This window comes from Cetorhinus maximus, chromosome 15, assembly GCF_964194155.1.
Source record: "Cetorhinus maximus chromosome 15, sCetMax3.hap1.1, whole genome shotgun sequence".
Lineage (NCBI taxonomy): Eukaryota > Metazoa > Chordata > Chondrichthyes > Lamniformes > Cetorhinidae > Cetorhinus > Cetorhinus maximus.
In genome coordinates, this window is record NC_135893.1 from 43,065,863 (window position 1) to 43,092,516 (window position 26,654).

At 43.3% G+C, this 26,654-nt stretch overlaps 1 protein-coding gene across 3 annotated transcripts in view; it reads left to right on the plus strand.

The window, feature by feature from the left end:
* LOC144690622 (ephrin type-B receptor 2) overlaps nt 1–26,654 on the plus strand; it is a 1,056,594-nt gene that overhangs the window by 358,224 nt on the left and 671,716 nt on the right. Inside the window, exon 1 of one of the 3 annotated variants that reach the window (XM_078558306.1) lies at nt 16,149–16,170. The exons of the other annotated variants lie outside the window; for them this stretch is intronic. The gene's annotated coding sequence lies outside the window, so the exon portion shown is untranslated. Of the gene's footprint in view, nt 1–16,148; nt 16,171–26,654 lie in introns of those variants that run through there. 3 annotated transcript variants of the gene reach the window in all.

Here is a 26,654-nt window from a genome sequence, read left to right on the forward strand (position 1 = left end):
CCTCACACACTCACATTACAGAATGATCCTCACACACTCACATTACAGAATGATCCTCACACACTCACATTACAGAATGATCTTCACACACACTCACATTACAGAATGATCCTCACACACTCACATTACAGAATGATCCTCACACACTCACATTACAGAATGATCCTCACACACTCACATTACAGAATGATCCTCACACACTCACATTACAGAATGATCTTCACACACACTCACATTACAGAATGATCCTCACACACTCACATTACAGAATGATTCTCACACACTCACATTACAGAATAATCCTCACACTCACTCACATTACAGAATGATCTTCACACACTCACATTACAGAATTATCTTCACACACACTCACATTACAGAATGATCCTCACACACTCAGATTACAGAATGATCCTCACACACTTACATTACAGAATGATCCTCACACACTCACATTACAGAATAATCCTCACACTCACTCACATTACAGAATGACCCTCACACACACTCACATTACAGAATGATCTTCACACACTCACATTACAGAATGATCCTCACACATTCACATTACAGAATGATCTTCACACACTCACATTACAGAACGATCCTCACACACTCACATTACAGAATGATCCTCACACACTCACATTACAGAATGATCTTCACACACTCACATTACAGAATGATCCTTACACACTCACATTACAGAATGATCCTCACACTCACTCACATTACAGAATGATCCTCACACACTCACATTACAGAATGATCCTCACACACTCACATTACAGAATGATCCTCACACACTCACATTACAGAATGATCTTCACACACACTCACATTACAGAATGATCCTCACACACTCACATTACAGAATGATCCTCACACACTCACATTACAGAATGATCCTCACACACTCACATTACAGAATGATCTTCACACACACTCACATTACAGAATGATCCTCACACACTCACATTACAGAATGATCCTCACACACTCACATTACAGAATGATCCTCACACACTCACATTACAGAATGATCTTCACACACACTCACATTACAGAATAATCCTCACACACTCACATTACAGAATGATCCTCACACACTCACATTACAGAATGATCTTCACACACACTCACATTACAGAATGATCTTCACACACACTCACATTACAGAATGATCCTCACACACTCACATTACAGAATAATCCTCACACTCAGATTACAGAATGATCCTCACACACACACATTACAGAATGATCCTCACACACACTCACATTACAGAATGATCCTCACACACTCACATTACAGAATGATCCTCACACACTCACATTACAGAATGATCCTCACACACACTCACATTACAGAATGATCCTCACACACTCACATTACAGAATGATCCTCACACTCACTCACATTACAGAATGATCTTCACACTCACTCACATTACAGAATGATCCTCACACACTCACATTACAGAATGATCCTCACACTCACTCACATTACAGAATGATCCTCACACACTCACATTACAGAATGATCCTCACACACACACATTACAGAATGATCCTCACACACTCACACTACAGAATGATCCTCACACACTCACATTACAGAATGATCCTCACACACACTCACATTACAGAATGATCCTCACACTCACTCACATTACAGAATGATCCTCACACTCAGATTACAGAATGATCCTCACACACACACTCACATTCCAGAATGATCCTCACACTCACTCACATTACAGAATGATCCTCACACACTCACATTACAGAACGATCCTCACACTCACATTACAGAATGATCCTCACACACAGTCACGTTACTGAACGATCCTCACACACTCACATTACAGAATGATCCTCACACTCACTCACGTTACTGAATGATCCTCACACACTCACATTATAGAATTATCCTATCACAGGCGCACGTCATAGAATGATAGTTACACACATTACAGAATGATCCTGAGGCATTCACATTATAGAATAATCCACATACACACCACATTACAGAATTTTCCTCACATGCACACACATTACAGGATGATCCTCACACACTCACATTACAGAATGATTCTCATACACACTCACATTACAGAATGATACTCACACACTCACGTTACAGAATGATCCTGACACACTCACATTACAGAATGATCCTCACACTCACTCACATTACAGAATGATCCTCGCACGCTCACATTACCGAATGATCCTCGCACACTCACATTACAGAATGATCTTCACACACTCACATTACAGAATGATCTTCACATACTCACATTACAGAATGATCTTCACACACTCACATTACAGAATGATCTTCACACACTCACATTACAGAATGATCCTCACTCACTCACATTACAGAATGATCTTCACACACTCACATTACAGATTGATCCTCACACACTCACATTACAGAATGATCCTCACACTCACATTACAGACTGATCTTCACACACTCACATTACAGAATGATCATCGCACACTCACATTACAGAATGATCTTCGCACACTCACATTACAGAATGATCTTCACACACTCACATTACAGAATGATCTTCACACACTCACATTACAGATTGATCCTCACACACTCACATTACAGAACAATCCTCACACACTCACATTACAGAATGATCCTGACACACTCACATTACAGAATTATCCTCACACACACTCACATTACAGAATTATCCTCACACACTCACATTACAGAATGATCCTGACACACTCACATTACAGAATTATCCTCACACACACTCACATTACAGAATTATCCTAACAGACGGCACATCACAGAATGATAGTCACACGCACACTTTACAGAATAATCCTCACACACTCACATTACAGAATAATCCTCACACACTCACATTACAGAATAATCCTCACACACACCACATTACAGAACATCCCTCACTCACACTCCCATTATAAAACAATCTTCACACACACTCACGTTACTGAATGGTCCCCACTTACACTCAAATTACAGGTTGATCCTCACACACAGTCACGTTACAGGATGATTGTCGCACACACTCACATGACAGAATGATCCTTACACACACCACATTACAGAATGATCCTCACACATTCAAAATACAGAATGATCCTCACACACTCACATTACAGAATGATCCTCACACACTCACATTACAGAATGATCCTCACACACTCACATTACAGAATGATCCTCACACACTCACATTACAGAATGATCCCCACACACTCACATTACAGAATGATCCTCACACACTCACATTACAGAATGATCCTCACACACTCACATTACAAAATGATCCTCACACACTCACATTACAGAATGATCCTCACACACTCACATTACAGAATGATCCTCACACACTCACATTACAGAATGATCTTCACACACACTCACATTACAGAATGATCCTCACACACTCACATTACAGAATGATCCTCACACACTCACATTACAGAATGATCTTCACACACTCACATTACAGAATGATCCTCACACACTCACATTACATAATGATCCTGACACACTCACATTACAGAATAATCCTGACACACTCACATTACAGAATGATCCTCACACACTCACATTACAGAATGATCCTTACACACTCACATTACAGAATGATCCTTACACACTCACATTACAGAATGATCCTCACACACTCACATTACAGAATGATCCTTACACACTCACATTACAGAATGATCTTCACACACTCACATTACAGAATGATCCTTACACACTCACATTACAGAATGATCCTCACACACTCACATTACAGAATGATCCTCACACACTCACATTACAGAATGATCTTCACACACTCACATTACAGAATGATCCTCACACACTCACATTACAGAATGAGTGTCGCACACACATTACAGAATGAGTGTCGCACACACTCACATTACAGAATGATCCTCACACACTCACATTACAGAATGATCCTCACACACTCACATTACAGAATGATCCTCACACACTCACATTACAGAATGATCTTCACACACACTCACATTACAGAACGAGTGTCGCACACAGTCACATTACAGAATGATCTTCACACACTCAAATAACAGAATGATCCTCACACACTCACATTACAGAATGATCCTCACACACTCACATTACAGAATGATCCTCACACACTCACATTACAGAATGATCTTCACACACACTCACATTACAGAATGATCCTCACACACTCACATTACAGAATGATCCTCACACACTCACATTACAGAATGATCCTCACACACTCACATTACAGAATGATCTTCACACACACTCACATTACAGAATGATCCTCACACACTCACATTACAGAATGATTCTCACACACTCACATTACAGAATGATCCTCACACACTCACATTACAGAATAATCCTCACACTCACTCACATTACAGAATGATCTTCACACACTCACATTACAGAATTATCTTCACACACACTCACATTACAGAATGATCCTCACACACTCAGATTACAGAATGATCCTCACACACTCAGATTACAGAATGATCCTCACACACTCACATTACAGAATAATCCTCACACTCACTCACATTACAGGATGACCCTCACACACACTCACATTACAGAATGATCTTCACACACTCACATTACAGAATGATCCTCACACATTCACATTACAGAATGATCTTCACACACTCACATTACAGAACGATCCTCACACACTCACATTACAGAATGATCCTCACACACTCACATTACAGAATGATCTTCACACACTCACATTACAGAATGATCCTTACACACACATTACAGAATGATCCTCACACTCACTCACATTACAGAATGATCCTCACACACTCACATTACAGAATGATCTTCACACACACTCACATTACAGAATGATCCTCACACACTCAGATTACAGAATGATCCTCACACTCACTCACATTACAGAATGATCCTCACACACTCACATTACAGAATGATCCTCACACACTCACATTACAGAATGATCCTCACACACTCACATTACAGAATGATCCTCACAGACTCACATTACAGAATGATCCTCACAGACTCACATTACAGAATGATCCTCACACACTCACATTACAGAATGATCTTCACACACACTCACATTACAGAATAATCCTCACACACTCACATTACAGAATGATCCTCACACACTCACATTACAGAATGATCTTCACACACACTCACATTACAGAATGATCTTCACACACACTCACATTACAGAATGATCCTCACACACTCACATTACAGAATGATCCTCACACTCAGATTACAGAATGATCCTCACACACTCACATTACAGAATGATCCTCACACACTCACATTACAGAATGATCCTCACACACACTCACATTACAGAATGATCCTCACACACTCACATTACAGAATGATCCTCACACTCACTCACATTACAGAATGATCTTTATACTCACTCACATTACAGAATGATCCTCACACACTCACATTACAGAATGATCCTCACACTCACTCACATTACAGAATGATCCTCACACACTCACATTACAGAATGATCCTCACACACTCACATTACAGAATGATCCTCACACACTCACACTACAGAATGATCCTCACACACTCACATTACAGAATGATCCTCACACACACTCACATTACAGAATGATCCTCACACTCACTCACATTACAGAATGATCCTCACACTCAGATTACAGAATGATCCTCACACACTCACATTACAGAATGATCCTCACACACACTCACATTACAGAATGATCCTCACACACTCACATTACAGAATGATCCTCACACACTCACATTACAGAATGATCCTCACACACACTCACATTACAGAATGATCCTCACACACTCACATTACAGAATGATCCTCACACTCACTCACATTACAGAATGATCTTCACACTCACTCACATTACAGAATGATCCTCACACACTCACATTACAGAATGATCCTCACACTCACTCACATTACAGAATGATCCTCACACACTCACATTACAGAATGATCCTCACACACTCACATTACAGAATGATCCTCACACACTCACACTACAGAATGATCCTCACACACTCACATTACAGAATGATCCTCACACACACTCACATTACAGAATGATCCTCACACTCACTCACATGACAGAATGATCCTCACACTCACATTACAGAATGATCCTCACACACACACTCACATTCCAGAATGATCCTCACACTCACTCACATTACAGAATGATCCTCACACACTCACATTACAGAACGATCCTCACACTCACTCACATTACAGAATGATCCTCACACACAGTCACGTTACTGAACGATCCTCACACACTCACATTACAGAATGATCTTCACACACACTCACATTACAGAACGAGTGTCGCACACAGTCACATTACAGAATGATCTTCACACACTCAAATAACAGAATGATCCTCACACACTCACATTACAGAATGATCCTCACACACTCACATTACAGAATGATCCTCACACACTCACATTACAGAATGATCTTCACACACACTCACATTACAGAATGATCCTCACACACTCACATTACAGAATGATCCTCACACACTCACATTACAGAATGATCCTCACACACTCACATTACAGAATGATCTTCACACACACTCACATTACAGAATGATCCTCACACACTCACATTACAGAATGATTCTCACACACTCACATTACAGAATGATCCTCACACACTCACATTACAGAATAATCCTCACACTCACTCACATTACAGAATGATCTTCACACACTCACATTACAGAATTATCTTCACACACACTCACATTACAGAATGATCCTCACACACTCAGATTACAGAATGATCCTCACACACTCAGATTACAGAATGATCCTCACACACTCACATTACAGAATAATCCTCACACTCACTCACATTACAGAATGACCCTCACACACACTCACATTACAGAATGATCTTCACACACTCACATTACAGAATGATCCTCACACATTCACATTACAGAATGATCTTCACACACTCACATTACAGAACGATCCTCACACACTCACATTACAGAATGATCCTCACACACTCACATTACAGAATGATCTTCACACACTCACATTACAGAATGATCCTTACACACTCACATTACAGAATGATCCTCACACTCACTCACATTACAGAATGATCCTCACACACTCACATTACAGAATGATCCTCACACACTCACATTACAGAATGATCCTCACACACTCACATTACAGAATGATCTTCACACACACTCACATTACAGAATGATCCTCACACACTCAGATTACAGAATGATCCTCACACTCACTCACATTACAGAATGATCCTCACACACTCACATTACAGAATGATCCTCACACACTCACATTACAGAATGATCTTCACACACTCACATTACAGAATGATCCTCACACACTCACATTACAGCATGATCCTCACACACTCACATTACAGAATGATCCTCACAGACTCACATTACAGAATGATCCTCACAGACTCACATTACAGAATGATCCTCACACACTCACATTACAGAATGATCTTCACACACACTCACATTACAGAATAATCCTCACACACTCACATTACAGAATGATCCTCACACACTCACATTACAGAATGATCTTCACACACACTCACATTACAGAATGATCTTCACACACACTCACATTACAGAATGATCCTCACACACTCACATTACAGAATGATCCTCACACTCAGATTACAGAATGATCCTCACACACTCACATTACAGAATGATCCTCACACACTCACATTACAGAATGATCCTCACACACACTCACATTACAGAATGATCCTCACACACTCACATTACAGAATGATCCTCACACTCACTCACATTACAGAATGATCTTCACACTCACTCACATTACAGAATGATCCTCACACACTCACATTACAGAATGATCCTCACACTCACTCACATTACAGAATGATCCTCACACACTCACATTACAGAATGATCCTCACACACTCACATTACAGAATGATCCTCACACACTCACACTACAGAATGATCCTCACACACTCACATTACAGAATGATCCTCACACACACTCACATTACAGAATGATCCTCACACTCACTCACATTACAGAATGATCCTCACACTCAGATTACAGAATGATCCTCACACACTCACATTACAGAATGATCCTCACACACACTCACATTACAGAATGATCCTCACACACTCACATTACAGAATGATCCTCACACACTCACATTACAGAATGATCCTCACACACACTCACATTACAGAATGATCCTCACACACTCACATTACAGAATGATCCTCACACTCACTCACATTACAGAATGATCTTCACACTCACTCACATTACAGAATGATCCTCACACACTCACATTACAGAATGATCCTCACACTCACTCACATTACAGAATGATCCTCACACACTCACATTACAGAATGATCCTCACACACTCACATTACAGAATGATCCTCACACACTCACACTACAGAATGATCCTCACACACTCACATTACAGAATGATCCTCACACACACTCACATTACAGAATGATCCTCACACTCACTCACATTACAGAATGATCCTCACACTCAGATTACAGAATGATCCTCACACACACACTCACATTCCAGAATGATCCTCACACTCACTCACATTACAGAATGATCCTCACACACTCACATTACAGAACGATCCTCACACTCACTCACATTACAGAATGATCCTCACACACAGTCACGTTACTGAACGATCCTCACACACTCACATTACAGAATGATCCTCACACTCACTCACGTTACTGAATGATCCTCACACACTCACATTATAGAATTATCCCATCACAGGCGCACGTCATAGAATGATAGTTACACACATTACAGAATGATCCTGAGGCATTCACATTATAGAATAATCCACATACACACCACATTACAGAATTTTCCTCACATGCACACACATTACAGGATGATCCTCACACACTCACATTACAGAATGATTCTCATACACACTCACATTACAGAATGATCCTCACACACTCACATTACAGAATGATCCTGACACACTCACATTACAGAATGATCCTCACACTCACTCACATTACAGAATGATCCTCGCACGCTCACGTTACCGAATGATCCTCGCACACTCACATTACAGAATGATCTTCACACACTCACATTACAGAATGATCTTCACACACTCACATTACAGAATGATCTTCACACACTCACATTACAGAATGATCTTCACACACTCACATTACAGAATGATCCTCACACACTCACATTACAGAATGATCTTCACACACTCACATTACAGATTGATCCTCACACACTCACATTACAGAATGATCCTCTCACACACATTACAGACTGATCTTCACACACTCACATTACAGAATGATCATCGCACACTCACATTACAGAATGATCTTCGCACACTCACATTACAGAATGATCTTCACACACTCACATTACAGAATGATCTTCACACACTCACATTACAGATTGATCCTCACACACTCACATTACAGAATAATCCTCACACACTCACATTACAGAATGATCCTGACACACTCACATTACAGAATTATCCTCACACACACTCACATTACAGAATTATCCTCACACACTCACATTACAGAATGATCCTGACACACTCACATTACAGAATTATCCGCACACACACTCACATTACAGAATTATCCTAACAGACGGCACATCACAGAATGATAGTCACACGCACACTTTACAGAATAATCCTCACACACTCACATTACAGAATAATCCTCACACACTCACATTACAGAATAATCCTCACACACACCACATTACAGAACATCCCTCACTCACACTCCCATTATAAAACAATCTTCACACACACTCACGTTACTGAATGGTCCCCACTTACACTCAAATTACAGGTTGATCCTCACACACACTCACGTTACAGGATGATTGTCGCACACACTCACATGACAGAATGATCCTTACACACACCACATTACAGAATGATCCTCACACATTCAAAATACAGAATGATCCTCACACACTCACATTACAGGATGATTGTCGCACACACTCACATGACAGAATGATCCTCACACACTCACTCACATTACAGGATGAGTGTCGCACACACTCACATTACAGAATGATCCTCACACACTCACATTACAGAATGATCCTCACACACACTCACATTACAGGACGAACCTCATATGTATTCACATGACATCACGATCCTCACTCTCTCCCACATTACAAAACGATCCTCACACAGACACACATTACAGAATGTTCCACTCTCACATACACACACATTACAGAATGACCCTGATAGACACTCACATTTCAGAATGATCCTCACTCTCACTCACGTTACAGAATGAATAACGTGTAATGTTGTCTTTCAGCTTTATTGATAGGCTTTGTGAGTCCTCCCATCGCATCCACCTTCACCCCAACCAGCAGCTCAGCTGCATGCAGCCGGACCATGAGTGGGAGAAATGTGTGTGTGGCAGGGACTTTCGGAGGCTCTGTGAGAGCCCCTCCCACACACATGGATCCTTCCTCCATCACAGTCATCTCACTGTCCTGAGCATTTTCAATGCTGCTTGCTGGGGTTCACTTTCAGTTGTCCATCTGAGCTGAGCTGCATCTCCGCCCACCCACTGATCTCACTCCCATGCAGCACCTGTGTCCATCCAACACGAGGCTCCGCTCATTTTCAATTTTGACAATGAGTCAGAGTCACATTTTTGTTCAACTCTCCCGTCCTTTCCCTTCCCCAGTCACCCATGTCCTTTCCCCCATCACTATCAACCCTCCAGGACAAGCCTGGGCTGCCGCCTCTAGACTTGACACCTAAGTGCAAAATCTGCCAGGTCAGCAGCACTAACTAAGGGCCTTGTACATAAAGCTGAATGTCCAAGAAATCACTCGTTACACTTTTCTTAAACATACACGTGCAGAAGAAATGAGGCACCCTCAGCCATGGTCACACATCTGCATTTAATGTGTGATGCAGAAGTTATCACAAATAGAAAACAATAGTATTAACAATCAAAAAGAAATCATAAGGACATCATCTCGGGCCAACACAAAAGCACCAGTGATAAACCTGTGGTGTGTCGAAGGTGCCTTATGCTTTCATTTCCAGGTGCTATGTCTAGGTGCTGCCCCATCGCTGGGAGTGGTATCTGAGACAGCCTGCTGACTCTGCTGTCCTGTTGGCCTTGATGACCTTGGCGGTCGTCCTCTGGCCCGCGGGGCCTGTGCTGATCCCGCCTGGGAGGGATCTGCCAGTTCTACAGTTGGCATCTCCCCAGTCGTCACAGCCTCACCGGATGCTACAGTCACCGGGAGAGGGACGGAGGAGCTGCCGCCCTCATCTGGAGCGCCCTGAGAGGAGCCCTCAGATATGACAGGCAGCTGCTGCGCTGACATGAGGTCGCTTCGGACCTCCCTGCTGACCATAGATGGATGGGCACTGATCTGGGAATCTTGGTTCCCCCTCCATCTCCTACACTGGCACTGACCAGCTGAGGTCAATGCCGATGTGAGGGCTTGCTGGTCAGAGCGCATCCCCAGGAAGCCCTGGCGGGTCTCCTGGAGTAGGCTCTCCACGAGAGTCGCCACTCTCTCCATGGAGGACGCTTGGCGCTCAGACATGTGGCTCATTGCTTTGGTGAGCGCTGGCATAGACTCCTCCCCCATGGAGACCAAACCAAGCACAGCCTCACGTATCACTCCCAGATGCTCCTGCACACCCGGCCGCGTTTCCTGCAGCTGCTGCGTCGCGGACGACTCCAGAGGCACATCATCAGGCACCGACTGAGCATGTGCCTGGCCTCCTACAGTCCTCTGACTGTTGGCACCATGGGCACTTTCTGTCTCTGCCAGCTCCTCCAGCGAGTGTGAAGTGCCCTCACCGCTGTGCCCCAGGACACTAGCAGACATTCGAATTCCCACTGGGGTGCTAGTATCTGCTCTGGTGCCTGCCTCGCAGAGATGGTGTGACACTGGTGAGACTTCGGGCCCCTCAGGTGTGAGAGGGGGCCTCTGCTGCTCCTCCTCCCGGCCCTGCTCTGATGATGCTGAAAGGATGAACAAAGACAGTGGATCAGTTAGCGTGCAGACAATGACAAAGTTCATGTCTGTCCCCCTGGCTCATATTGCGTTCATCTGTCCATAACCAATGGTCCAATGTTGCAACAATAACTAATGTAACAATCATCAGTGCTATGGCTGTTGGGAGGACAATGCTGACCTCACTGTTGGCCTTAAATACCTGCCCATGGCACTCCAGCCTCACCGACACCAGTGGACCTGGGTGCATGGCGCCTCTGCAGCTCAAGGGCCTCCTGTTCAAAGCGGCTTATTATGGAGAGCTGTGCCTGGCCACCTCCAGTCCTCACACGCTTAGCCGCATACTGAGCATTCTTCTCCTGAAAATGAGAGACGAGCATTGATTAGGGCAATTTGCACATGGACTCTGTTCACGCACGGCACACCCCAACCAGAGTGGGACATATCAGGCCTCCAGTGCCTCCTCACCCCGCTGCTGCTGATCACACAGACAAAGATGCTAGGCCTGTTCCCCACCTCCCCAACACCCCCTGGACACACGCTGTCTACATCACATTAGCAACCACACGGTATTTCCACCCATAGCAAGGAGGTGCAAGCACATGCAGCGTCGAGGGAAGCAGATGGTTCATTGCCACGCCACCTTGAAGCTCCCCTTCCACCATCTCATCACCCTGAATAGGACATGTCCTGGAGTTCGGAGTCTGCGCCTGAGTGCAGCTGCTCCAGGTTGCCCCAAACCAGTCATGTGGAACTAAGATCAACACATGCTGCGGGGGAGAACTCATCTCCTCATGACCCACTCAGGCTGACTTCAGCATGGGCACTATCTGCTGGCCCACCCAGCAAAGGAAAAATGCCCTCAATGATTCAATGCAGTCACGACACTGAGACTTGAGGCAGGGGGTCACAGAGGGTAAGGCTACCTGCTGGGTTAAATGCCCAATGCCAACATGGTACTCACCCTGCCAGAGCGTAACAAATCATTGAAGTGCTTGTGGCATTGTATCCAGGTGCGCCGCACCATGTCATGGGAACTCACCACCTCCTCCGAGGCATGTTTGGTCATGTGGGGGGGCCTCCTCCTCCCATCCTGGGGGACCAACACCTCCCTCCGTGCTGCCACCTCCTCAAGGAGGGCAGGAAGGCATTCATCTGAAAAACAAGGGGCCCACTGGCCCTGTGCTGGCCTACCCTCCAGCCTGGCCTGCTCACCCGAACCCCTCTGCTGCAGCCTGGGACTGGCCATTGTCACCAGCCTGCAGGAGCCTGTCAGCCTTCTTTTAAACAGACTGCCGGGTCGCCATTGGACCCAGTGGTCTGTGCACGCACACTCCCGCTAACCAGGGGAGTCAGGAAATACGGTGGGCAGTGACTTAACTGGCCCGCCCACGTAAAATGGCAGCGCAGACCCAATCGCGGGCAGCGATCGGGTCCACGCCCACCCACGCCTGCTCACGCTCCCCCCCTCCCCGCCAAATGGAAAATCCTGGTCATAATGTTCCCCCACCCCCTCTCCCGCCACGATGCCTGACGCCAACAGGGCTGGAAAATTCTGGTCTGAATGTGCATCTAACCAAGGTTTAGCATAACTTCAGTACTTTTCAATTCTGCCTCTCTGGAAATAAAACCTAGTGCTTGGTTTGCCTTTTTATAGCCTTGCTAAACTGGGCACAACTTTTAGCGATTGATGTATTTGCATTCCGAGATGCCTTTGTCCCTCTGCTCCACCTAAACTCACACCTTCCAGGTGATGTGACCTCCCTATTGTTCCTACCAAAATGTACTACCTCATGAGTGCTGAACTTTATTTGCCAATTATTTGCCCATTCTGCAACTTTATAAATGTCGTCCTGTAATTTGTTGCAGCCTCCCTCAGTATCGACGATACCACCCCCACCCCCAATCATCCACAAATTTAAAAATTATTTTTGATTCCAAACTCCAAATCGTTAATGTAAATTGTGAACAGCGGTGATCCTTTAGAACACTACTTCCCACTTTCTGTCAATTTGAATAACTACCCTTTACTAGATGTTCTTCTATTCTCTTCTTTAATAAGGATTCCATTATTTTTCAAAACACTGTTGTTAAATTGATTGGTCTATAATTTCCTGGACATGTTCTGTCCCCTTCTTTAATATCGGAATTACATTAGCTATCCCCCAGTCCTCTGGCACTACACCTTTTTCTAATGAATTATTCGGCAGAATTTTCCACCTGTTGGGAGTGGGCGTGGGCAGGCGTGAAGCTGATCGCCGCCTATGACCGGCTGTGCGCCACCATTTTACATTGGTGGCCAATTAAGGCCGGTACCTCTCAGCACTACCTGAGCAGGTGGGGGGAAGAGGGAGAGTCAGGGCCCCCATGCGTGCGAAAGAGCAAAGAAATTTGCCTCAGGGACATTAAGTTCATATTGAAAGCTTGAAATAAAGAATGATTAAAATTATTTAGACATGTCCCCTCATGTGACAGTGTCACATGAGCTGGGACATGTTTATGAATTTTGAGAAAAATATTTATTAATTTAATAAAACCTTGAGGAAACCTCATCCCGCCCGTGGATGAGCTTTCCTGAAAAACGCAAAAGGCCGCTTGGGCTCTTCACCTGCTGCCAACCTTGAGGTTGGACGCGCAGCGTTGATAATTACGTTAATTGGTTTTTTAATGGTTTTAATGGGCCTTTGACAGTTCAGCGGGCTCCCCTCTGGCGCGCGCCTGCCGAACAAAAGATGTGAATGATGCGCGGTGAAGTTGGGATGCATGCCTGACATCACCGTGCGTCATTTTACGTGTCGGTGTGCCGGGCCTGCCCCCGCACGCCGACATTAACATTCTGGCCATTAAGTATGTGAGGTAATGCCTCCACTCTCTTAAAAAGGCCTCTACTCTCTTTTAAAATATGTGGATGCAATCCATTTAGATCAGGGGCTTCATTCTCTTTAAGTTTGTTTAGTTTATTCAATGCAGCCCCGCTTTCATTTTAAATACATTTCTCTCAATGCTCATTCCATCCTTCAGTGTCATGTCTACCTGTTCTATCTCCCTGGTAAATACTGAAGCAAAATAATTTTTTAATATTTCTGCCATCTCTCTATGGTATTATTCTCTCTGTCACTTAATGATCCTATTCCCATCGCAGCTTTCCTTTTTTATTGATGTGCCTGTAAAATATTTTACTATTTTGTTTTATGTTGCTTTATAATTTAATTCATTAGTTCCTATTTTAACTTTACTCCCAATCTCTTCATATTTTCTCTTATGATAAACTCCTCTGCTGTCTCTGTACATAATTTATGCCTCTTTACTAGTTTTCAATTGTTTCCTTATGTCTTCATTCATCCATGGAGTCCCACTAGTGTTTACTTTGTTCACTCCTTATAGCAGAATACGTCTTTTTCTGTGCTCTGTTGATCAACAATTTTTACCAATATTGTTGTCCAATTTATTTCCTAAACGCTATTCTCAACCCCTTAAAATCATCTTTTGTGCAATCCGTTAACCTAGTTTTCCTAATGCTTATGTCCTTCTCTATCATCATCTTAAAACAGTCACAGCATGTAAAAGGTATATCTTCAAAGTGGTCCATAAGCTAAGAATGTGTGTGTGTGTATGTGTGTGTGTGTAGATAGGTCCCTTTTAATCTACGAGTGGCTCAATTTAAAAATAATCTAGTAGACAAGCTTTAGCCTGAAACAAAGTGAAGGTTAATTTATTACAAAAACTACTGCTGAAAGTTACTTAGGTAAAAGTGATAAAGTTATTCAATGAAATAAAGATACAAAGATTAAAAGCAGATAAAGATAAAAAGATACTTAAAGATGAGATTTCAAATCAGTCTCTGTGAGGTAATTCCTTCCTTCTGAAGTGACAGGGCTGAAACTTGAGGTTCCATTTAGCAGCTGTGATGGCTTCCGTAGTCAACTAGTTGGTGTTTGCCCTTTTCAGGTGGACTCAGCAGGTCAGCAGGTTTTTGGCAGAGAGAGAAAGTTTCTTGTTCCTCACTCATTCTGGTAGGGAATCTACACTGAATTTGAAACTAAAACATTGTTAAACTAATTAAACCAAATAAATTAATCACTTAATTAATAAGTAGAGGGTATCTAGACCAGGATCAGGGGATTACTGTTCTTAGAATTTAGCATTTATAGTAGAAATCTAGCCCTAGGGAACGTATAGTTAATAAGGAGTCAATAAGCAGTTATTAGATTTAAATTAATTTATTAAATAGTTCTAGAAATGGCAGTTGCTGGGGTGAAGTGCTTCACCTGTGGGATGTGGGAAATCTGTGACGCTTCAAATGTCCCGGATATCTACATCTGCAGGAAGTGTACCCAATTGCAGCTCCTCACAGAGCGCATGGATCGGTTGGAGCAGCAGTTGGATGCACTTAGGAGCATTCAGGTGGCGGAAAGCGTCATTGACAGGAGTTTTGCAGACTGGGTCACACCCAAGGTACAGACAGATAGATGGGTGACCGCTAGAAGGGGCAGGCAGTCAGTGCAGAAATCCCCTGTGGCTGTCCCCCTCTCTAACAGGTATACCGTTTTGGATACTGTTGGGGGGGGATGGCCTATCAGGGGAAAACAACAGCAGTAGCCAGAGCAGTGGCACCATGGCTGTCTCTGTTGTTCAGCAGGGTGGGGTCAAAGCACAGAAGAGCATTTGTCATAGGGGACTCTATAGTCAGGGGCTCAGATAGGCGCTTCAGTGGTCGTGAAAGAGACACCAGGATGGTATGTTGCCTCTCTGGTGCCAGGGTCCAGAATGTTTCTGATCGGGTACGGGACATTCTGAAGGCGGAGGGAGAACAGCCAGAGGTCGTAGTACACATTGGTACTAACGACATAGGCAGGAAGAGTGACGAGGTCCTGCAGCGGGAGTTCAGGGAGTTAGGCAGGAAGTTAAAAAACAGGCCTCTAGGGTTGTAATCTCAGGATTACTCCCTGTGCCACGTACCAATGAGGCTAGAAATAGGAAGATAGTGCAGCTAAACACATGGCTGAACAGATGGTGTAGGAGGGAGGGTTTCTGATATCTGGATCATTGGGATCTCTTCCGGGGCAGGTGGGACCTGTACAAGAAGGATGGGTTGCATCTAAACTGGAGGGGCACCAATATCCTGGCTGCGAGGTTTGCTAGTGTCACTCGGGAGGGTTTAAACTAGTATAGCAGGGGGGTGGGGACCAGAGCAATAGGTCAGCAGGTGAAATAAATGACTGGGAACTAGTGAATATGGCTAGTAGGACTAAGAGGAAGAGCAGGCAGGGAGAAATTAGTGAACACAGTGGGGTTGGGGTCTGAAATGCATTTGTTTCAATGCGAGAAGTATAACAGGCAAGGCAAATGAGCTTAGAGCTTGGATTAGTACTTGGGACTATGATGTTATTGCTATTACAGAGACTTGGTTGAAGGATGGACAGGATTGGCAGATAAATGTTCCAGGATTTAGGTGTTTCAGGCAGGATAGGGAGGGGTGGGGGAGTTGCACTGCTGGTTAAGGAGAACATCACAGCTGTACAACAGGAGGACACCTCGGTGGGCTCATGCAGCGAGGCAATATGGGTCGAGCTCCGGAATAGGAAGGGTGCAGTCACAATGTTGGGGGTTTACTATAGGCCTCCCAATTGCCGGCGGGAGATTGAGGAACAGTTATGGAGGCAGATTTTGGAAAGATGTAAAAGCAATAGGGTTGTTGTGGTGGGTGATTTTAACTTTCCCTAAATTAACTGGGAATCACTTAGTGCTAGGGGTTTGGATGGTGCAGAATTTGTAAGGTGCATCCAGGAGGGCTTCCTGAGACAATATGTAGATAGTCCAACTAGGGAAGGGGCAATACTGGACTTGGTATTAGGGAATGAATCCGGCCAGGTGGTCAAAGTTTCAGTAGGGGAGCATTTCGGGAAAAGTGACCATAATTCAGTAAGTTTCAAGGTACTGGTGGATAAGGATAACAGGAGTCTTCGGGTTAAGGTACTTAATTGGGGGAAGGCTAATTATAACAATATTAGGCAGGAACTGAGGAATTTAGACTGGAGGCGGATGTTTGAGGTCAAATCAACAACTGACATGTGGGGGGCTTTCAAACGTCAGTTGATAAGAATTCAGGACCGGCATGTTCCTACTAGGATGAAGGATAAGTATGGCAAGTTTCAGGAACCTTGGATAACGAAAGATATTGTGAGATTAGTCAAAAAGAAAAGGGAAGCATTCATAAGGGCTAGAAGGCTGGGAACAGATGAAGCCCGTGGAGAATATAAAGAAAGTAGGAAGAAACTTAAGCAAGGAGTCAGGAGAGCTAAAAGGGACCATGAAAAGTCATTGGCAACCAGGATTAAGGAAAATCCCAAGGCCTTTTATACATATGTAAAAAGCAAGAGGGTAGCCAGGGAAGGGGTAGGCCCACTCAGGGACAGAGGTGGGAATCTGTGTGTAGAGCCAGAAGAAATGGGAGTGATACTAAATGAGTACTTCTCATCAGTATTCACCAAAGAGAAGGACTTAGCGGTCGATTTGTCTAGGGAAGAGTGTGTAGATAGTCTGGATCATGTTGAGATTAAAAATGAGGAGGTGTTAGGCATCTTGAAGAATATTCAGGTGGATAAGTCCCCAGGGCCAGATGGGTTCTACCCCAGAGTAGTGAAGGAGGCAAGGGAGGAGATTGCTGGGGCCTTGACAGAAATCTTTGTATCCTCATTGGCTATGGGTGAAGTCCCAGAGGACTGGAGAATGGCCAATGTTGTTCCATTGTTTAAGAAGGGTAGCAGGGATAATCCAGGAAATTACAGGCCAATGAGCCTTCCATCAGTGGTAGGGAAATTATTGGAGAAGATTCTTTGTGACAGGTTTTAGTACCATTTGGAAGCAAATGGGCGTATTAGTGAGAGGCAGCATGGTTTTGTGAAGGGGAGGTCGTGTCTCACTAACTTGATCGAGTTTTTTGAGGAAGTGACAAAGATGATCGACGATGGAAGGGCAGTGGATGTTATATACATGGATTTCAGTAAGGCCTTTGATAAGGTCCCTCATGGCAGATTGGTACAGAAGCTAAAGTCGTACGGGATCAGAGGTGAGCTGGCAAGATGGATACAGAATTGGCTTGATCATAGAAGACAGAGGGTAGCAGTGGAAGGGTGCTTTTCTGAATGGAGTGACTAGTGGTGTTCCGCAGGGATCAGTACTGGGATCTTTGCTGTTTGTAGTATACATAAATGATTTGGAGGAAAATGTAACTGGGCTAATTAGTAATTTTGCAGATGACGCTAAGTTTGGAGGATTTGTACATAGTGAAGAGGATTGTCGAAGGATACAACGGGATATAGATCGGTTGGAGACTTGGGCGGAGAAATGGCAGATGGAGTTTAATCCTGACAAATGCGAGGTAATGCATTTTGGAAGGTCTAATACAGGTAGCAATTATACAGTAAATGGCAGAACCCTTAAGTGCATCGACAGGCAGAGGGATCTGGGTGTACAGGTCCACAGGTCACTGAAAGTGGCAACACAGGTGGATAAGGTAGTCAGGAAGGCATATGGCATGCTTGCCTTCATCGGCAGGGGTATTCAGTATAAAAGCTGGGAAGTCATGCTGCAGCTGTATAGAACCTTGGTTAGGCCACACTTGGAATATTGCGTGCAATTCTAGTCGCCACATTACCAGAAGGATATGGAGGCGTTGGAGAGGGTGCAGAGGAGGTTTACCAGGATGCTGCATGGTCTGGAGGTTATTAGATATGAGGAGAGGTTGGAGAAACTCGGATTGTTCTCACTAGAGCGACGGAGATTGAGGGGCGACTTGATAGAAGTTTACAAAATTATGAGTGGCATGGACAGAGTAGATAGTCAGAAGCTTTTTCCCAGGGTAGAAGAGTCAATTACTCAGGGACATAGATTGAAGGTGAGTGGACCAAACTTTAGAGGAGATGTGCGGGGCAAGTTTTTTACGCAGGGGGTAGTGAGTGTCTGGAATTCGCTGCCAGAGGAGGTGGTGGAAGCAGGTACGATAGTGGTGTTTAAGAGGCAGCTTAACAAGTACATGAATAGGATGGGAATAGAGGGATATGGACCCCGGAAGTGCAAAATGTTTTATTTTGATAGGCAATATGATCGGCGCAGGCTTGGAGGGCTGAAGGGCCTGTTCCTGTGCTGTACTTTTCTTTGTTCTTTGTTCTTTATTCTGTGGCTATGACACTTGAAGATTTCCTGGACTCTTTCAGAGGAACAGCATTTGATTCCTTAATATCTTCCTCTTTGACTCCCCGTCGCAGAGAGAAAACCCCTCTGATGTCACGCAGAGTTCTTTTTTGGGGTCCCTGGCTGTTTCAGCTGCGAGCTGTGTTCTTCTTTTGCCTCTTACACTGACACACAAGATGACTTCTTACAGCCTCCTTTATACAGTTCAAAAAACACAAAAAATGACTGCTACGTTAATTTTCACTGAGTCATTGTTTCTCCAGAGAAATAAGTTAATTGCTAAGATAAAAGCAAAATACTGTGGATGCTGAAAATCTGAAACAAAAACAGAGAACGCTGGAAAAAGTCAGCACGTCTTCGAGTCCGTATGACTCTTCTTCAGAGCTCTGAAGGTTTTCACACCTTTTCGAGGATAGAATGGACACTGTTGCATTTTAATAACTCTTCGTAGCCAGCTCTAGAGAATAGTGCCTAAAAAGGCTTGGACTGAGACAGAAAGGTGCCATATTGTCTGTCCATACCTCCATTTTGAAAAAAAAGGCTTTTAAACGCAATGTAAAGGCTTGAATACAGAAATAGACCTTTAAAACAGTTTTCACAGAATCACACAGTGCAGAAGAGACCCTTCGGCCCATCGAGTCTGCACCAACACGTGAGAAACACCTGACCTACCTACCTAATCCCATTTACCAGCACTTGGCCCATAGCCTTGAATGTTATGACGTGCCAAGTGCTCATCCAGGTACTCAAAATCTGTAATATCATAAATACACATTTTTGACAATGCCTCGTATATTATGGTCACTATTGCCTAGATGTTCCCCTGTTTTTACTTCTCTTATCTGTTCTGGTTGATTCCCATTATTAGATCCAATAGTGAATCTTCTCAAGTTGGGCTTTTTACATGTTGGATTTGGAAGGAGTTCTGCACATATTGTAGGAATTCCATTCCCTTATTCCTTTTATCTACTTCTTCCGCATGTCACAATCCCAATAGCGATCATTAATGCTTAAAAAAAACCTCTGGAAAAATTCCACAATTTCCCAGAATTCCAATCAAGGCTCCACCCCAAATTACTCATCTCTATGGCAACAGAAGTTAGTTGATTTGTCCAATAGATAGCTCAAAATCAAACCTTTTGATCCCGAGGTTTGCACGAGCAATTTAAGTTTCTAATAAAGTTAGGGCCGTTCTTCTCAGACTCATTGTCTGCAGTTCCCCACCTAAATGAAGGCCACCTGCCATTTTTACTGCTTTCACCCTCCTGACTCTGACCTCATAAGTACACTTTGAACTGCCATTATGTGAGGTGTTGTTCACTTCCTAAAGTCCAGAATTTTAATGACCTTACCCTTACAACTTCAGTAATCCACAAACTAAAAATTACCTCTAAAATATTAATATGAATCATGAACTAAATGATTGTGACGTGCCCAGTTAATATCAGGGTTGTTAACAACCCCATTATCATTATTTATGTTTTTTGCTCAATTCCCTAATTTGTCTGCATCTTTCTTTCATCACCTCCCTTCCACTATCAGCTGGTCTGTAGATGACACCTATCAGTGTGATTGATCCTTTGTTACCTTATGATCAAGCACAGAATGTGCTAATGTCCCACAGCAGAGCCCGGACTCCAATCTTCTCGGTAACCCCTTTGCCATTGGACCATTGGCTCTGCCAACACCTTGTGGTAGTCGACGCGCAATGAACAGCCCACATTAAAAAAATCGCAAACCAGCATCTTGCACTTGTCAAAATGAAGTTTGGGAGCAGGAACATTGGGATTCTCATGGACAAACCCAACAGTGACAGACCTGAGCGCCGCACCGCCATCATAGCTTGGGAACTTAGGCGCCTGCACATTGACATTGCCACTCTAAGTGAGACATGACACATAGGATAAAGCCAAATTAAGGAACAAGGTGACAGAAGAGGAATAACATCTCCTCGAGCTGGACTTCATCATCAAAAATGAGCTTGCAAAGCGCTTCAGTGACTTCCCCTGTGGGACAAGTGAGCTCCTCATGGTTGCTAGATCACCATAATGAGACAAACTTGCCCAGCATCGAGGCACTAATCACTCAAAACCAGCTCTGCTGGGCGTTACATATTATACTGACACCAGACTCCTGAAGCAACTACTCTACTTGGAACCTGGTCACTGCAGGAGACTCCCAGGAGAACATCGGGAATGTTTTAGGGATGTCCTCAAAGCATCCCTGAAGAGGTCAAACACCCCTGCTGAATCATGGGAGTTCCTGGCTTGTGATCGACCAAAATGGAGAAGGCTCATTTGGGAAGGCACCGAACACATCAAGAGACTTCGTTGGGAGCATGCAGAGGTGAAACCAAGGCACTGGAGGAGTACACAAATCTCTAAGCAACCCATCTATCCAATCCTTCAAGCAACACCTGCCCCACATGTGGCAGAGTCTGCAGATTGAACGTTGGATTTATCAGCCATCTCATAACCTATCAAAACCAGCGTGGAAGCAAAACCCCGAGGGATTGCCTATGGAAGCAGGGAAGGGAAGATTATCTTTTATCCTTATCCAGAAAGATTCTATTTTTGTTTTGCTGATTGTTGTGTCCCTCACTTCTGCTGCAATTATAATGTCTTGAATAAGTATAACTGCTCCACCTCAGCAAGTCAGGATTAGGAGTGTTTTAGAGATCAGCAAAGGTACATTAAAAATTTGGTAAAAACGTTCTGAAAAATAGAGTTTGAGAGTAAGCTAGCTAGGAATATAAAAATGAATTGTATAAGCTTTTGCAAGCAAGGAAAAAGGAAGAGAGTGGCCCAAGTAAATTTCCCTTAGAAGTAGAGCCAGGAGAAAGTACCATGGCGATTGAGGAAATTGCAAAGACATTGAACAAAGATTTTATGTCTGTCTTCTCAGTACAAGACACAAGTTACACACCAGAAATAGATGGTAACTTAGGGGTTAAAAAGGAGTGAAGAAACGAAGCTAATCAATATCAACACAAAAAAGAATCGGAGAAATTTAAGGAACTATAATCTGACAAATCCCCAGGATCTGAGGGCCTACATCCTAGAGCTCTAGAAGGGATATCTGTCGAGATAGTTGATGTGCTAGTTACGATTTTCCAAAATTCCCTAGATTCTGGAATGTTTCAGGCAGATTGGAAGTTAGTAAAGATAATGCAGCTTTTCAAGATAGGAGAGAGTGGGAAAACAGCGAACTACAGGTCAATTAGCCTGACATCAGTCATTAGGAAAGTACTGGAATCCATTATTAAAGTCTTAACAGTGCATTTAGAAAACCATAGTATGATCAGACAAAGTCAACATAGTTTTATGAAAGGGAAATCTTGTTTTACAACTTTATTAGAGTTTTTTTGAGGATGTAACTGGTAGGGTAGATAAAGGGGAACCTGTAGATGTAGTATACTTAGATTTCCAAAAGGCACTTGATAAGGTGCCACACAAAAGACCATTACGCAAGATAAGGGCTCATAGAGTTGGGGATAATATATTAGCATGGACAGAGAATTGGTTAACAGAGAGGAAGCAAAGAGTAGAGATGAATGGAGCATTTTCGAGAGATAGGCTGTGATCAGTAGAGTGCTGCAAGGATCAGTGCTGGGCATCAGCTTTTGCAATCTATACTAATAACTTAGACAAAATGGTCGAGAGTAACGTATCTAAGTTTGCTGACAATACAAAACTAGGTGGGAATGTAAGCTGTGAGGGGAACACAAAGAGGCTAAGTGAGTGGACAACAAGGTGGCAGATGGTGTATAATGTAGGTAGATGTGAGCTTATTCAATTTGCTTATAAGAATGGAAAAGCAGAATATTTTTTAAAGGTGTGAAACTTATAAATGTTGATGCTTAGAGGGACTTGGGTATACTTGTCCAAGGGACAGAGAAAGTTAGCTTGCAGGTACAGCAAACAATTAGGAAGGCAAATGGCACATTGGTCTTTATTGCCAGGTGATGGAGTACAGGTATAAAGAAGTCTTGTGACAATTGTGCAGGGCTTTGGTCAGCCTGCTCCAACATTCAATAAGATCATGGCTGATCCAATTTTGACCTCAATTCCACTTTCCTGCCTGTTCCCCATAACCCTTGACTCCCCTAAACTTCAAGAATCGGTCTGTCTCAGCCCTGAATTTATTCAGTGACCCAGCCTCTGCTACTCTCGGGGGTTGAGAATTCCAAAGATTCACCACCCTCTGAGAGAAGGAATTCCTCCCCATCTCCATCTTAAATGGGCGACTCCTTATTTTAAATGCTTTGTTAATAACTCACAGATTGTGGAACATTATTCTTGATGTCTGTAAGTATTTTGTTCACAATATTCTGCACATCTCTATTTACTCGATATGTCAAATGCTTTGAACTCAGATAAAAGAAGCCATTAAATCCTGCTAATGAGGCGTCATCTGATGTCACCCATGGTGACATTTATTGTGTAGTCTGCGGATTGTTGGGAAGGAGATTATTAGGTGATGTGACTGAAGTGACCTTTTCATAAAAATGCAGCTACAAAAATAATTCTCATTACCATTTCTGACCATCGCTTTTGTAAGAATTTGTGCTGGATAATTAATCAAATATAGAGAGTTCTGTTCTCTGGAATATATTAGGATAGACAAAAATTTTCTATAGTTACATTGGCATTTAATAGGACCGACTACCCACACAACACATCACAAGCAATTGGGGACTTTGTAAAGATTTACTCCGTACTTTGCCCTGAATTTGCTTTCACCGTGTTATGTTGTATGTGAGACTGGATGTAATCACAAGGGGAAATACATTACACTTTCTGTGATGGCCACAATCTCGCAGTTCTGGCAGTTCAGGGCTGGCTTTTTAAATCCAGGATTGTGTTACTGTTCTAAGTTCATTCTAAGGTGTTTTGTGATTTTACCTGAGATCTCTCTGGGCCGGGTATCCAGTTGAAAGGCTCCTGCTGAGGTCCTCTACACTGGACACACTGCACCAATGGCCTGCTCCCTGCCCCAGATTTCCCTCTGCTGTTGCCTACATCCGTTTGATGGGCTGGGCACAGCTGGCAAATGTGAGGGTCTGGGTTCACGTGCAGTAGCCCCATGTGAAAATTAGGGGAGTGGGGAGTGTGCTGGAAGCTGGGCAATGTCCAATTACTGCTCATTTAAATACAGAGAATTTCAGACAAGCTGGTTTGGTGCTGTAAACCTGCTGGATTTATCTTTTACACTCAGCCGATCTAATAGTGGGAAGCAAGTGAAAGGCCTGGGCTACACTGAGTGATTCTTCTCAATAGCAGAGGCCAGATCAGGAACTGACAATGGGGAATTGTAGATAATGGTAAAAAATTGCTGGGAAAATGATGATGAGTTCATAGTGTTCACCATTATTAGTTTGTAAAGATCCAGCAATTTGTGGCCAAGTAGAGATACACAGTAAGTTCTGATTTTCCAGAAATTGCTGAACAATTTACTCTGCACCACCATTAACCATGACAAACCCAAAAAAATCACAGCCCCACTGTGATTATATTAATGGTATGCCATTAAATTGCTGGATTTGCACTGTTAATGTGAACGAACCTCATTACAGCCTTTTAGACCTGGCAATTTGTGTCATAAGGGCACTGTTAATGACATTATTTATCACCCTGACATGACACTCATCCTTGGAAGCCCAGAAAGGGAAGAGTGAAGCTGTGGAGTCTCTCTCCTACAGGTTGCAAATGGTTCCTAGATGTTGTTTTAAAACTTTTTAAATACTTTGACAGTACATTTATATTTATGTATCAAGATAGTGCAGCAGGGAAGAGAGCACCTTTGGTCTGTCCGCAAGCATTACCCAGACCTCCCTGTCGCTTGCCATTTTAACACTCCACCCTGCTCTCATGCCCACATGTCTGTCCTGCATTGTTCCAGTGAAGCTCAACGCAAACTGGAGGAACAGCACCTCATCTTCCGACTAGGCACTTTACAGCCTTCCGGACTGAATATTGAGTTGAACAATTTTAGATCATGAACTCTCTCCTCCGTCCCCACCCCTTTCCGATCCCCCCCTTTTTTTCCAATAATTTATATAGATTTTTCTTTTCCCACCTATTTCCATTATTTTTAAATGTATTTCCATCCATTGTTTTATCTCTACCTTTTAGCCTATTTTGATTCCTTCACCCCACCCCACCCCCACTAGGGCTATCTGTACCTTGCTTGTCCTGCTTTCTACCCTTAATTAGCACATTCCTCAGATAATATCACCATCTTCAACACCTCTTGGTCCTTTTGTCTGTGACATCTTTTGGCTATCTCCACATATCACTGGCCC